The 12952-nt window shown below is 35.9% G+C and overlaps 1 long non-coding RNA gene across 5 annotated transcripts in view; it reads right to left on the bottom strand.

Moving 5' to 3' along the window:
* Positions 1 to 11185, bottom strand: part of LOC141400554 (uncharacterized) — a 37012-nt gene extending 25827 nt beyond the window's left edge. For 3 of the 5 annotated variants that reach the window (XR_012412142.1, XR_012412139.1, XR_012412143.1), the window contains exons 1-6: positions 10477 to 10669; positions 10123 to 10418; positions 9780 to 10068; positions 9468 to 9522; positions 9159 to 9407; positions 8948 to 9089 (exon numbers count right to left, since the gene is read on the bottom strand). This is a non-coding gene — a long non-coding RNA (uncharacterized lncRNA). Of the gene's footprint in view, positions 1 to 6589; positions 6737 to 8947; positions 9090 to 9158; positions 9408 to 9467; positions 9523 to 9779; positions 10069 to 10122; positions 10419 to 10476; positions 10670 to 10758 lie in introns of those variants that run through there. The other 2 variants (XR_012412141.1, XR_012412140.1) reach the window with 2 other exon arrangements.
* Between the last annotated feature and the right edge of the window lie 1767 nt (positions 11186 to 12952).

Here is a 12952-nt window from a genome sequence, read left to right as displayed (position 1 = left end):
ATGAGGGCAAAGGCCACTATTGTTAAATCTGATTAGGAAATTCAGATAGTTACTAGATGCTTAACCTTTTTGACCATGAAAAATAACTTCAAATAAATACCTTTTAAGTTGATAAACTTATTTGAAAGAATGTTAGGGTCAAATTCACTTGTATATTGCCACGGATTGAAATGATAATTGTTGATAAAATTTGCCGTTCACTATTCTGTTTAATTATTACTTAGCAACCACTTCAAAAATTCCGTGTTAAAAGCTACTGCCGTTTATATTTTCGTGTTGTTCGCTTCTTTATAGTAGGAATGCAAAAGATCGATGTGCGTGGAAGCAAATGTAATGTGAGCACGATTTACAGACAAGTGGGATTTTCACCACCTACAAGGTACACAGAGTCATGAGAGCACTAAACGGAAAAAAATATAAACCCAAAATTATTCTCAGCCTGAAGCAATCTGCACTTTTACTCAAGTCTCACTACCACATATACAATGTTAGCATTATCAAGCCAAGTCTCCAAAATTAACGGGACTACTAAAGCAAAAATTAAAGAAAAATAAAAAAACATGGTCTTAGCCGGATTCGAACCTAGGACTCCAGGTTCCGAAAGCAGGCGTTCTACCTCGGAACGTTTCGGAAGTTGTTGGTGGTTTGTCTAAAGATCCACATAAGTATGGTTGGGAGGATGTATCCATAAGTTTGTCACATGCGATAAAACTTTTTAATGACAGATTTACAGGAAATATATCTTTGAAATATAATCTGATTTCCCAACACACAACTTTGCCGAAGAATTGAAAAAGGCTAGTGATTTTGTTTTTTGGTTTTTTTTTTCTACAACCATAATTCACCACACTCCTTACACCATGAACAACACCAACATTTAGAATCATTAGGTTGATAAAACTTCTCTTGGAGGTACACCGGTTATACTAAAACGTTATTTTTACAAAATGTAATTGGAACTCTTTAATAGTTGATACCCGACCACACAAGGAATTTTTCATAATATCCCACATTGTGATCCAACTCTTATTTACTGTCAACATTGCGGTGATTAAAATAAAGGCAAAGTTAGTTGGAATAGATTCGAAGAATTCCAACAATTCCAAAACAAATATTGTCTGTCCACCAAACACAAAATCAAAAATCTATGCAAAACAACCAGCATCAATATCCCACAATACAGCATGTCTGTACACCAGACACGAAACGACTGTATTGGCAAAAATTTTCCACAAAAATATCAGCCTGTCCACCAGGCACAGAACAGCTTATGGAGGTGCCGAAGAAAAAGCTTGTCTGTCCCTCACAGTCCGTGACCGTACACCGGAACACATAACAATGTAACAAATGTACTTAAACAACCAACTAATAGAATTTATTCTGCCAATATGTTAGCAAAGCAAAGTATTATTATGGAAACTTACCAGTTCAGTTTGCCCATGTGAACACTGGGGATCCTGGATGTTTATTGTTCTCTTGTGATACCCTCTAAGTCTGCTAGTAGATCTCTTTGGACCCTTCCATATAGGCTTGATAACGCTCATGGAACGGCCGTACAGGGTGTAACATTTTATGTTCACAATTAGTAGTTGGTAGGTCTGGTTTAAGTATGGTTATGTTTTCCGAAGATTCGGCTATGGATTCATTCGGATTTGGTACTGGAATGGCTATGGATGGTTCGGATGTTGACTCGGGCCTATCAAGTTTTTTGAAGTGGTACCAATTCTCCTGTTTGCACATCTTACGCACTGTGGCTTATAAGTGTTTTCAATGCCACAACCGTAGCAAAACACAGTGCGGTCTTGGAGGCAATCGTCCCCAAAAATGGCCGAACTCATCACAATTCTAGCATTTTATGTTGGAAGATTCTTTCCTTATAGCATCAACACATACATTTCTATCAGTATTTTCCAAATCTTGACCGTCGTACTGAAGTTCAGCCACGTTTCTGAGTGGATTTATGTTACCACTGGAAAATTGAGACTTCTGTGGCAACTGTTTTCGGAATAACTCATCATTCATGAGATTTTCCCACATTGTGATCCAACTCTTATTTACTGTCAACATTGCGGTGATTATAATAAAGGCAAAGTTAGTTGGAATAGATTCGAAGAATTCCAACAATTCCAAAACAAATATTGTCTGTCCACCAAACACAAAATCAAAAATCTATGCAAAACAACCAGCATCAATATCCCACAATATAGCATGTCTGTACACCAGACACGAAACGACTGTATTGGCAAAAATTTTCCACAAAAATATCAGCCTGTCCACCAGGCACAGAACAGCTTATGGAGGTGCCGAAGAAAAAGCTTGTCTGTCCCTCACAGTCCGTGACCGTACACCGGAACACATAACAATGGGCGTAACAAATGTACTTAAACAACCAACTAATAGAATTTATTCTGCCAATATTTTAGCAAAGCAAAGTATTATTATGGAAACTTACCAGTTCAGTTTGCCCATGTGAACACTGGGGATCCTGGATGTTTAATGTAATCTTGTGATACCCTCTAAGTCTGCTAGTAGATCTCTTTGGACCCTTACGCGGTTTTATTGAAATTTCAGAGACAGAAAAAATTTGATTTCTCTTTTCCATATAGGCTTGATAACGCTCATGGAACGGCCGTACAGGGTGTAACATTTTATGTTCACAATTAGTAGTTGGTAGGTCTGGTTTAAGTATGGTTATGTTTTCCGAAGATTCGGCTATGGATTCATTCGGATTTGGTACTGGAATGGCTATGGATGGTTCGGATGTTGACTCGGGCCTATCAAGTTTTTTGAAGTGGTACCAATTCTCCTGTTTGCACATCTTACGCACTGTGGCTTATAAGTGTTTTTAATGCCACAACCGTAGCAAAACACAGTGCGGTCTTGGAGGCAATCGTCCCAAAAATGGCCGAACTCATCACTATTCTAGCATTTTATGTTGGAAGATTCTTTCCTTATAGCATCAACACATACATTTCTATCAGTATTTTCCAAATCTTGACCGTCGTACTGAAGTTCAGCCACGTTTCTGCGTGGATTTATGTTACCACTGGAAAATTGAGACTTCTGTGGCAACTGTTTTCGGAATGACTCATCATTCATGAGATTTTCTCTCATTTGCACCAATTTCCTTAAATGGGCAATAGTCAAAATGGGGACAAATAATAGTTCATGCCTAATATCAGGCCTAAGATTACGAACTAGGATCTCTATCAAGTCTTCTTCTGGGATCGGATGTCGTAGCCTATCGGCGATAGAACTTATGGAGTCATAAAACGAATCGAATGATTCGCCGGATTTCATTTTTCTAGACCTAATCGCTTCCATTTGGTCAAAGTCGGATCGCAAATCCTTGAATTGGGTACGCAAAGCCCCAAAACCAATCTTTTGCTTTTCCGGTTAACAGAATCGGAATATTCTTACAAATATCAGTAAAATTACCATTTAGGTGCTCATTTGTCAAGGTACGAATACGATTTAAAAATTCATCAACTGATAGTTCGCTGTTGGAACCATCAAACTGGATGTTCCAGTTCTGAATTATACAAGTAACACGATCTGGTCGCACAATCTGGGAGAATTCTCCCGACCTTTGCGGTACATTTGAAGATATTGGGTTACCGGATTGTGAAGTTTGTGACTGAGGTAGGTTTTGAGAAGAATTACTAGGTCTGGGTTCAGTAATAGCTGGTATATTTTGGTTCTGATTCTGGGATTGGGAATCTAAATTTAGATTTTTGAATATTTTAACGATACTTCTCTCGATCATTTGATCAATGCGAGAATAATCTATCTCCTGATACCTTTGCTTATACTCTGGATATGACTTTGAAACTTTCTTACTATTATGACTGGACTGTTGATTATGAACTGGTAGGTCATAATCTGTAAACCTATTTGTATGAATGTAAGCAGGCTGGGAAGATAATTCTTCTAGTAATTGGGCGATTTGTAAAACAACCTGGACCCTTCCCGCGATAAGTCAATTTTTTTGGGATAGCGCCAGTTTGAGTGGAAATATCGGTCGATTCGACACTTATTATTGGAAATTTTTTAAGTTTTGAAAGTTCGCATGTTGCTTTACAGCAAGGACATTGAGTAGAATTGGACAATGCTTGTTCAATACAAGTTCGATGAAAAATGTGCTGACAAGTTTCCTGGATGCAACAATCCTGTTCCTCAACCTGCATTATTTCTTTACATGAAGGGCATTTAAATTCTTCATCTTCCGTAATTCCGGAATCCGTATTTGGATTTGTTATTGGACTGCGCGCCACTGCCATTGTCCTAAGAGAATAATATATTTAAGGGATAATTATAAAAAAATGATAAATCAAATAGGATAGGAAAAAAATAGTTGTTTAAATTCGAGTTGAGATCTGTGTTTTCACAGAAAATATAATTTTAGACTTGAAAGGTATAAACTATAGACTTTTCTTACTTTTTGGTTGAGGTAAGAATTTGGGGTAAAAGGGAACAATTATAATAAATTCTAAGGGTGATTAGGACTTCATCTTCCGTAATTCCGGAATCCGTATTTGGTATTGGACTACGCGCCACTGCCATTGTCCTAAGAGAATAATATATTTAAGGGATAATTATAAAAAAATGATAAATCAAATAGGATAGGAAAAAAAATAGTTGTTTGAATTCGAGTTGAGATCTGTGTTTTCACAGAAAATATAATTTTAGACTTGAAAGGTATAAACTATTGACTTTTCTTACTTTTTGGTTGAGGTAAGAATTTGGGGTAAAAGGGAATAATTATAATAAATTCTAAGGGTGATTAGGACTAGTAAAAATGCTGAACTATGGAATCTATACTTAGTCAATAGAATGATTTCTGAATGCCCAACCATCATGCTTCTTGTAATAAACACTGCTATTTTCGGACGCCATTTCGCATCAAGCAAAATAACGTAAATCCTAAAAACAACAGGATGATGATAACCTCGGTCAATACATGAAATCAGACCTATAGACCACGTATAAACTATTTATGAGTTTGTAAAATCCATTTGTCGGCTTTCTTTTGAATCAGATATTCTTGTTAAATGACATCTCGGTCAGATTATCCGAAACCATCAGAGAACTGAATAGTGCCTACAACAAATATTCTGAATTCATTTCCAGGACGACTAAAGGAACTTTATAATCTCACTATCGAAATGGAATTTTAATTTGTTTAAACGGTAGTTTGGAGCAATCAAATCCTAAAGGACATTACCAACATATAATTGTAAATCCCGCAATATTGCTATTAATGGATAGCACTATTCCAGAATTTAAAACTAGCTGCTGTAGATGAACTGAAGTGCTCCGGAAAGGACATAACTTTGTCTTTACCGGAAAGGACATAACTTTGTCTTTAAGGACTCGGTTACGTTACTCAACCTACCTTAGGACATGTTTCACCTGAATTGAGGAAGATACTATGAGGTTAAAATAGTTATAAAAATATGTAATTCAATTCGGACTGTGGGAGCCATTGAATACGCTAACAAGCAGTCGGGTGTGTGGGGGTTCGTGTCCTCTTTGAATCCAAAAATGCCTTCCTGAACATAAATAAAAAAATATAGACTCCCTTCAAAAAAAAAAAAAATCAAGAAAAAAAACTACTTTTGGATGGCTAATTTCTTGGCAAATATCTGTGCCCCTTTTTGTCAAGAAGAACGGAGAAATGTGAAGATCAACCCTAGGATTGGAATTAGGATCTCCAGATGTTAGTGGGAGTCCAAGCCTCTGTACCCTCCCAGCCATGGTCTCATGGCTAAAATTTTTGTAGAGACCCCAAATGTACCTTCTTATTACCCCTCTTAGCCTACCTCACCGCAGTAAGAAATTAACAGAACTAGCACGTCATGTTGTTATCAAAAATGTATTTAAGATAGAAATTCATCAAACGAATAATGAAAACAATATATATAAGTATTCAAGAAAAGAGACTATATAGTTGACAGCAAATATGGTATAAGGATTTCATAATGTGATTATCTACCTACGAATCTGAGATTTTTGGTATGTACTAAATTCAATGGTATTTAAGGAATGAGTATTCAGGGGAAGTACAATACTTAATTTATAGTATAAAATGTTCAATATTTCACAACTTCCTTTTTTTCAATAGTGATAATAACAAACATAATCCACATAGTGGGTGAAATTTAGGTTATACAATTTGTTATCTCGACTGAGCACTTTGGCTAATTGGTTGAATTAAAGATTTTACAATTATATTTCATATAGTATCCGAAGGATCTATTTTCTATCTAAAATTCATATTTTGGAATATTGATTAATTATCTTTGAATATTAATTAACACAATTGGACTTTACGGATTTATATGGTTTAGTTTTACTTTAGTAAATAAACCAAAGGATTATATCTTTAACAATCATAGGTCATTTTTGAACCGTAAACAGGCACAGATTCAAGGACTATCATTTTCCTCAAGGACCAAGGACTGGAAGCTTATTGAATTAAAGAATTAATCCTTTCGTTTATTTTGACTTGATAGGTTTGTCCTATCAGATTATATCCTTTTTTATGCAAATATTTTAAAATTGGTTGTTTCAATTACTCATGACTCACTGTTATTGCTGGTTTTATACGCTCTAGAAAGTAGAGGTCATTCTTACAAATCCTTTAGAATTCACTGTTCCAGATCCTCGAGGCCTCGACGAACGTTGTTAGGAAGAAGTGGCGAAGGATGTGTGTACACATGGGTGTACGGTTTTGCTGAATAGAGAGTTATTAGAATTTTAAAATTTTTGCATATTTTAAGGATTTGATGTAATTAATAAATTAATTGATGGTTTTTGTTTTGTACTTAGAAAACTTAGCGATGTAATTTTAAATTATAAATAATCTTTGCTGCTCCTGGCGGGATTCGAACCCAAGTCTCTGTGCTTGCTAGCCAACTAGGCTACTGGGCGATCTTCATGTTGGTGGCATGTGAGATGGTTTCGGCGGCTGATGATTGAACTATGTGCTACACAACGTCGGTGTACGACTGCAGTCAGACGGGCTGTCTTATTCTATTTTTAGCACACCCCCAAATCAGTAAGGATCTTTTAGGAAGCCAGTCACAAGCTGTTTGTTTATTATCTCTCTTTGTTGTTTTAGCACAGTAGAATATTGTTGCTTAGGGGGACAAGTGTTAATGTTCCGGTTGGCACATTGGTTTAGTGATAACAGAACTACTAATTATGATCCAAGAAATCCAATTTGAATAATATTCTCCGGAAACAATACGGTGGTGAGGGGATTTATAAATTTGGTCAATAAAAAAAAAATCCCAATGCAGCAACTAGTATTAAATATCGTAATTAGAACGACAAGTTATTCAACGAGAAAAATTAGATTCCTCATTCACGGCTCACAATGGGGTTACCGCAAATGAGGAATATAGGAGGAATCTATCAAGGGAAAAGAAATAACACCATTCTTAAATCTGACATTATTTAGTCACAAAATTGCCGTTCTTACCTTGGCTTTCTTTAGCTTTAAACTTGGTTTTGATGATGCATCAAGGTATGGGGGCAAAGGCCACTATTGTTAAATCTGATTAGGAAATTCAGATAGTTACTAGATGCTTAACCTTTTTGACCATGAAAAATAACTTCAAATAAATACCTTTTAAGTTGATAAACTTATTGGTTTGAAAGAATGTTAGGGTCAAATTCACTTGTATATTGCCACGGATTGAAATGATAATTGTTGATAAAATTTGCCGTTCACTATTCTGTTTAATTATTACTTAGCAACCACTTCAAAAATTCCGTGTTAAAAGGTACTGCCGTTTATATTTTCGTGTTGTTCGCTTCTTTATGGTAGGAATGCAAAAGATCGATGTGCGTGGAAGCAAATGTAATGTGAGCACGATTTACAGACAAGTGGGATTTCACCACCTACAAGGTACACAGAGTCATGAGAGCACTAAACGGAAAAAATATAAACCCAAAATTATTCTCAGCCTAAAAGCAATCTGCACTTTGACTCAAGTCTCACTACCACATATACAATGTTAGCATTATCAAGCCAAGTCTCCAAAATTAACGGGACTACTAAAGCAAAAATTAAAGAAAAATAAAAAAAACATGGTCTTAGCCGGATTCGAACCTAGGACTCCAGGTTCCGAAAGCAGGCGTTCTACCTCCACGCTATTTCGGAAGTTGTTGGTGGTTTGTCTAAAGATCCACATATGTATGGTTGGGAGGATGTATCCATAAGTTTGTCACATGCGATAAAACTTTTTAATGACAGAATTACAGGAAATATATCTTTGAAATATAATCTGATTTCCCAACACACAACTTTGCCGAAGAATTGAAAAAGGCTAGTGATTTTGTTTTTTGTTTTTTTTTCTTCTACAACCATAATTCACCACACTCCTCACACCATGAACAACACCAACATTTAGAATCATTAGGTTGATAAAACTTCTCTTGGAGGTACACGGGTTATACTAAAACGTTATTTTTACAAAATGTAATTGGAACTCTTTAATAGTTGATACCCGACCACACAGGGAATTTTTCATAATATCCCACATTGTGATCCAACTCTTATTTACTGTCAACATTGCAGTTAGTTGGAATAGATTCGAAGAATTCCAACAATTCCAAAACAAATATTGTCTGTCCACCAGACACAAAATCTAAAATCTATGCAAAGCAACCAGCATCAATATTCCACAATATAGCATGTCTGTACACCAGACACGAAACGACTGTATTGGCAAAAATTTTCCACAAAAATATCAGCCTGTCCACCAGACACAGAACAGCTTATGGGGGTGCCGAAGCAAAAGCTTGTCTGTCCCTCACAGTCCGTGACCGTACACCGGAACTCATAACAATGGGCGTAACAAATGTATTTAAACAACCAACTAATAGAATTTATTCTGCCAATATGTTAGCAAAGCAAAGTATTATTATGGAAACTTACCAGTTCAGTTTGCCCATGTGAACACTGGGGATCCTGGATGTTTAATGTTCCATTAGCCAAACTAACGCAGACCGCGAAGAGTCATGAGATAATCCATGGAAAGAATACATTTCAGCTAATCCACGTAACACTTAGTCTGTTCCTGCAAAGAGAAAACCAATACGATTAGAAATAGGGTTCGGCAGCGGTGTCATTCACCAATATGTGTTACCCAAAATTTGACGTTAATAAAAACTTAAGAGTCGGTTTTGAGGCGATTCCCTTCTATTCTTGCAGTAGGCCACAATGATTCGAACACCATCCTTAATTCCATTGTCTTCATCAACAGCTCCCAATGATGTTACACATTTACCTCTTCGATTGTTTTCAAATCTGTCGTTGGCCCACGACAAAGGGAAAACGGGAAAAGATCGGTGGTTCCATTGGCACGCATCTTCTTTTAGTTTTTGTAAAACATAATCTGCAACGCAAGGGGAAAATCAATAAAATTTTAATAAATGTGAATCTTTGTTCTACTTACCGGAACATGGCGCTCGCGTGTTCTTACCAAATAACTCCATGGATGATTGTCATCTCTGTATAAATTATAAATGACATCAATTATAAGCGGCACACAAGAAAAATGAATGAAAGAAAAATAAATAAACATTCTTCTTCTTCATTGTGTTTATTTATGAATGAATGGGTTGATAAGTTGAGAGCTAATTTTGCCAGATGGAAAAGTGTGAAACGGTACATCGATCAGGTGATGAAATCTACTAACAAAAATTGAACCCTCGAACGTAACGTGGAACACGAATCCACATGGCTTGGGGAGGCATTAAAAACTTACCCAAAAGAATTAAAGAAATTCCGGTCAGCTCGGACAAGGCACACTGAATTTCGGCATCCATATAAAAGAAAAATACATTTTTATCCACATGTCCTAAATGTCCGATGACAGTGAAAACTTCATTGACAGGGCAGCCTGTGCACCATGTTACTTATCCAAACATGACATGCCCCCTTCGGGTTATGACGTTTCATACACATATGTAGTAGTATGTACCTGGTTTACACAAAAAACACAGGACTTCTTACAGCAAAACTTTGCTGTTTATGTTTTCCAAAACCCATTTTACCTGCAAAAGAGAAAATATCATTATTAAGGTGATGGGAAAATCAATTATACTTACAAAATAATAAATTGGTGGATACAGTTTTGTAGGCAAATCCTTTGGCGAATGCCGATATGTTCTAAGCAAAAGACTTTACAAGACGTCACTGCATATATTTCGTATTTATACAGTCTCATTGAGGTATGGCCAGGGGGAAGAATGTTGAACCACCACAACTCACTGATAAATATTTCCATCCATGGCACTATGAGTTAATGCCTGTAAAACCACACAAATTTGACTATAATGATTATCCCACGAGTATGGTCAGCAGTTAAATTGTTAAATTTTTCCACTTCGCCATAACAAATCAGCTAGAATGAGAATAAGAAGTAATTAACAACAAATTAAAAAGAAATTGTAAAAAATTACTTGATGGCGCTGTAAAAAATTTTTTAATGAAAAACAGTTCTTCTTCTTCCTCATTCATGTCGAATTGAATGAATAGCACATGAATGGTGATAGTAGTGTATGTTGCCACACCGGGTGAATATACATATTTATGGGATGGTATTTGTGAGGTAAACGGACAAACACATCAATGTGTATTTGTGTGGTAGTGTGTCTGTAAATGAGACACCGCTAGTACAAATGCCTCCAACAAAGTACCGTTGGCCCCAAAAAAGCCTCATGGGTAAATCTATATCTGCTTACCTATGATGAAATTGCCCGGCTTGGAGACTTTAGGGCGTGAGAATTCCCCACGTAAAATTAATGCAAACCACACACATCGACCGTGGTGAAACTAACTCAACCCCGGCCGAAGTTTTGTTGTGTGGTATGGGATGTGGTGGCGGCAGGGAATAGAAAACTCTGAAGCGGCGTCGGGGTGTCGATACATAATATTATTTCGTTCGGCCACTTGAAATTTCCAATAATATTTGACGTAGGCAAACTATCTTGGGTAGAACTGCCGGAGTGATACTCCAGATACCTTCTAACAGTTATTTTTTTTTTGTTTTGTGTGAAGAAATTAGCTGAGGCTTTCGCGCGTCGAACGATGGTTAAAAACACACTGACAAAAGAAATTATATATTATATCCCAAAACAATCAGCTGTGAAGTGGTAGCCATTTGGTTTTGGTCATGTCTATGATTGAGTGATTTTGTTGTATGATTGGAAAATGTAGGAAAATGGCTGGGATATAAAAGGAAAATTGCGTCAAACAGGAGAGGTTAGTTTTTTCAGGTCAAGTTACTGACCAGTGGCTAAACGCTTTTAAATAAAACAATTAAGTTGCATAAAAAAAACAGTTAATTGTAACGTTCTCTTTATTCTATCTGTTTATGGAAACAACCAACAAAAGTGAGTGTTTAGCTGGTGCGAATTTAAAACAAAAAAATTAACAACACTTTTAACGTTGTGCGATAGGTTTCCCAAGGAAAGTTCAATTCATCTGGCCTCCGGTGTTCCATAGTGGGGGCCAGGTTGTCTTTTTTGAGAGCAACTCCAAAATCCATTTTGGTAGCCACTACAAATCATTCGGAAGCAACGCTAAATCATTTGTGGCAGCCAGTCCAAATTATTCTGAAGCGATTATCAATCATTGTGTGGCGACTTTGTGAGGAAACGTTTGTAGCAGCCTGAAGAGCTTTAATTTTTTTGTGTTACAACAGCTGATTGTGATTAGATTGCTCAATCTGTGGGTAGTTGCTTGTGTTGCCCAGAATCAGAATTTGGTGACTAGACAAGTCCGTTAAAGCCGAGTGCCAGGCAATTGCTTAGAATCCGATCCAACGAACAGGTAACCTGTATGTGTATGATTTGAGTGTGTCAGCAGCGGGTTTTTTTCTGAAACGACACAGACAAAAAGATATATTATTAATTCGAAATAGCCAATTAATAGATTCACTAAATTAAAAAAAATAATCATAAATTACACTCGCCTAAAGTTGCAGGCATAAAAAAATGCTTTAAAATGAGACTTTTTTTAACAATTTGTAATGTGAAAAGACCATGAGGGTTTATATTTACTTTGCTGATTGGAGCAAAGTGTCGGCTCAGATCTAGTTCTAAAACAAGTCTTGAAACAAGTCTGCCTTCTTTATTTTTTCCTCTGATATTTATATAAAATTCTTAAATCTAACATTGAGTTCTTAATCTCTAATATTTACAAAAATACTCGATATTGAACAACTCCCAACCAATAGGAAAAGAGTTCAATATCGTTACAATTACATATGTTTGTGTATATGTAATATTCCACATATGTTGTCATACATTTGAGTCTTTCACTCATATTCATATTTTAGAACTTTACTCAATGAATCTACTATTGGGATATTCTTCAATCCCATTGGCCAACTGACTCATTACAACAGTCTTGAATTCCAATTGGAACTCTAAACCATTGCCCTACATATGAGTGAGTAATGAACTCGCTGTGGCGCTGCGAAACAAAAAGAAAAACAAAACAATGAACTTGTTGTGGCGCTTGATCAGCATAACAAAACAAAATATCGAACATCTAAATGTATGGCAACATAATGTGTTGGTGACACACTACACCCTCACCCTTAAAAGAAATGTATACAATTTTTTTTGTGTGCATAAACAAATTGTATGCATTTTATGACAATTCTTTTCGGTGGTGTCAAGTTGTTTCTTTGTGAATAACTTAAAATTACAAAATTGTTATTTTGACATATAATCTTAAGTGGGCTGAGTATATTATTTTTTTTTTTGTATTCGGAAATAAAAATAATTTTTTGTTTACATACATACTTAAAGTAAGAGTCTTAAAATAAAATAAAATTTTTTGGTTTAAGATTACTTGTGATATTTCTCTAACAAATTTTTATGAAATACTTTTTCTTTGTTATTAATTCTTATTGTAACATTTAAATTT

Source organism: Musca autumnalis, unplaced genomic scaffold (genome assembly GCF_047663935.1).
Source record: "Musca autumnalis isolate F117 unplaced genomic scaffold, ASM4766393v1 scaffold_4, whole genome shotgun sequence".
NCBI classification, from domain to species: Eukaryota; Metazoa; Arthropoda; class Insecta; order Diptera; family Muscidae; genus Musca; species Musca autumnalis.
This window is presented reverse-complemented; position numbering and strand designations above follow the sequence as displayed.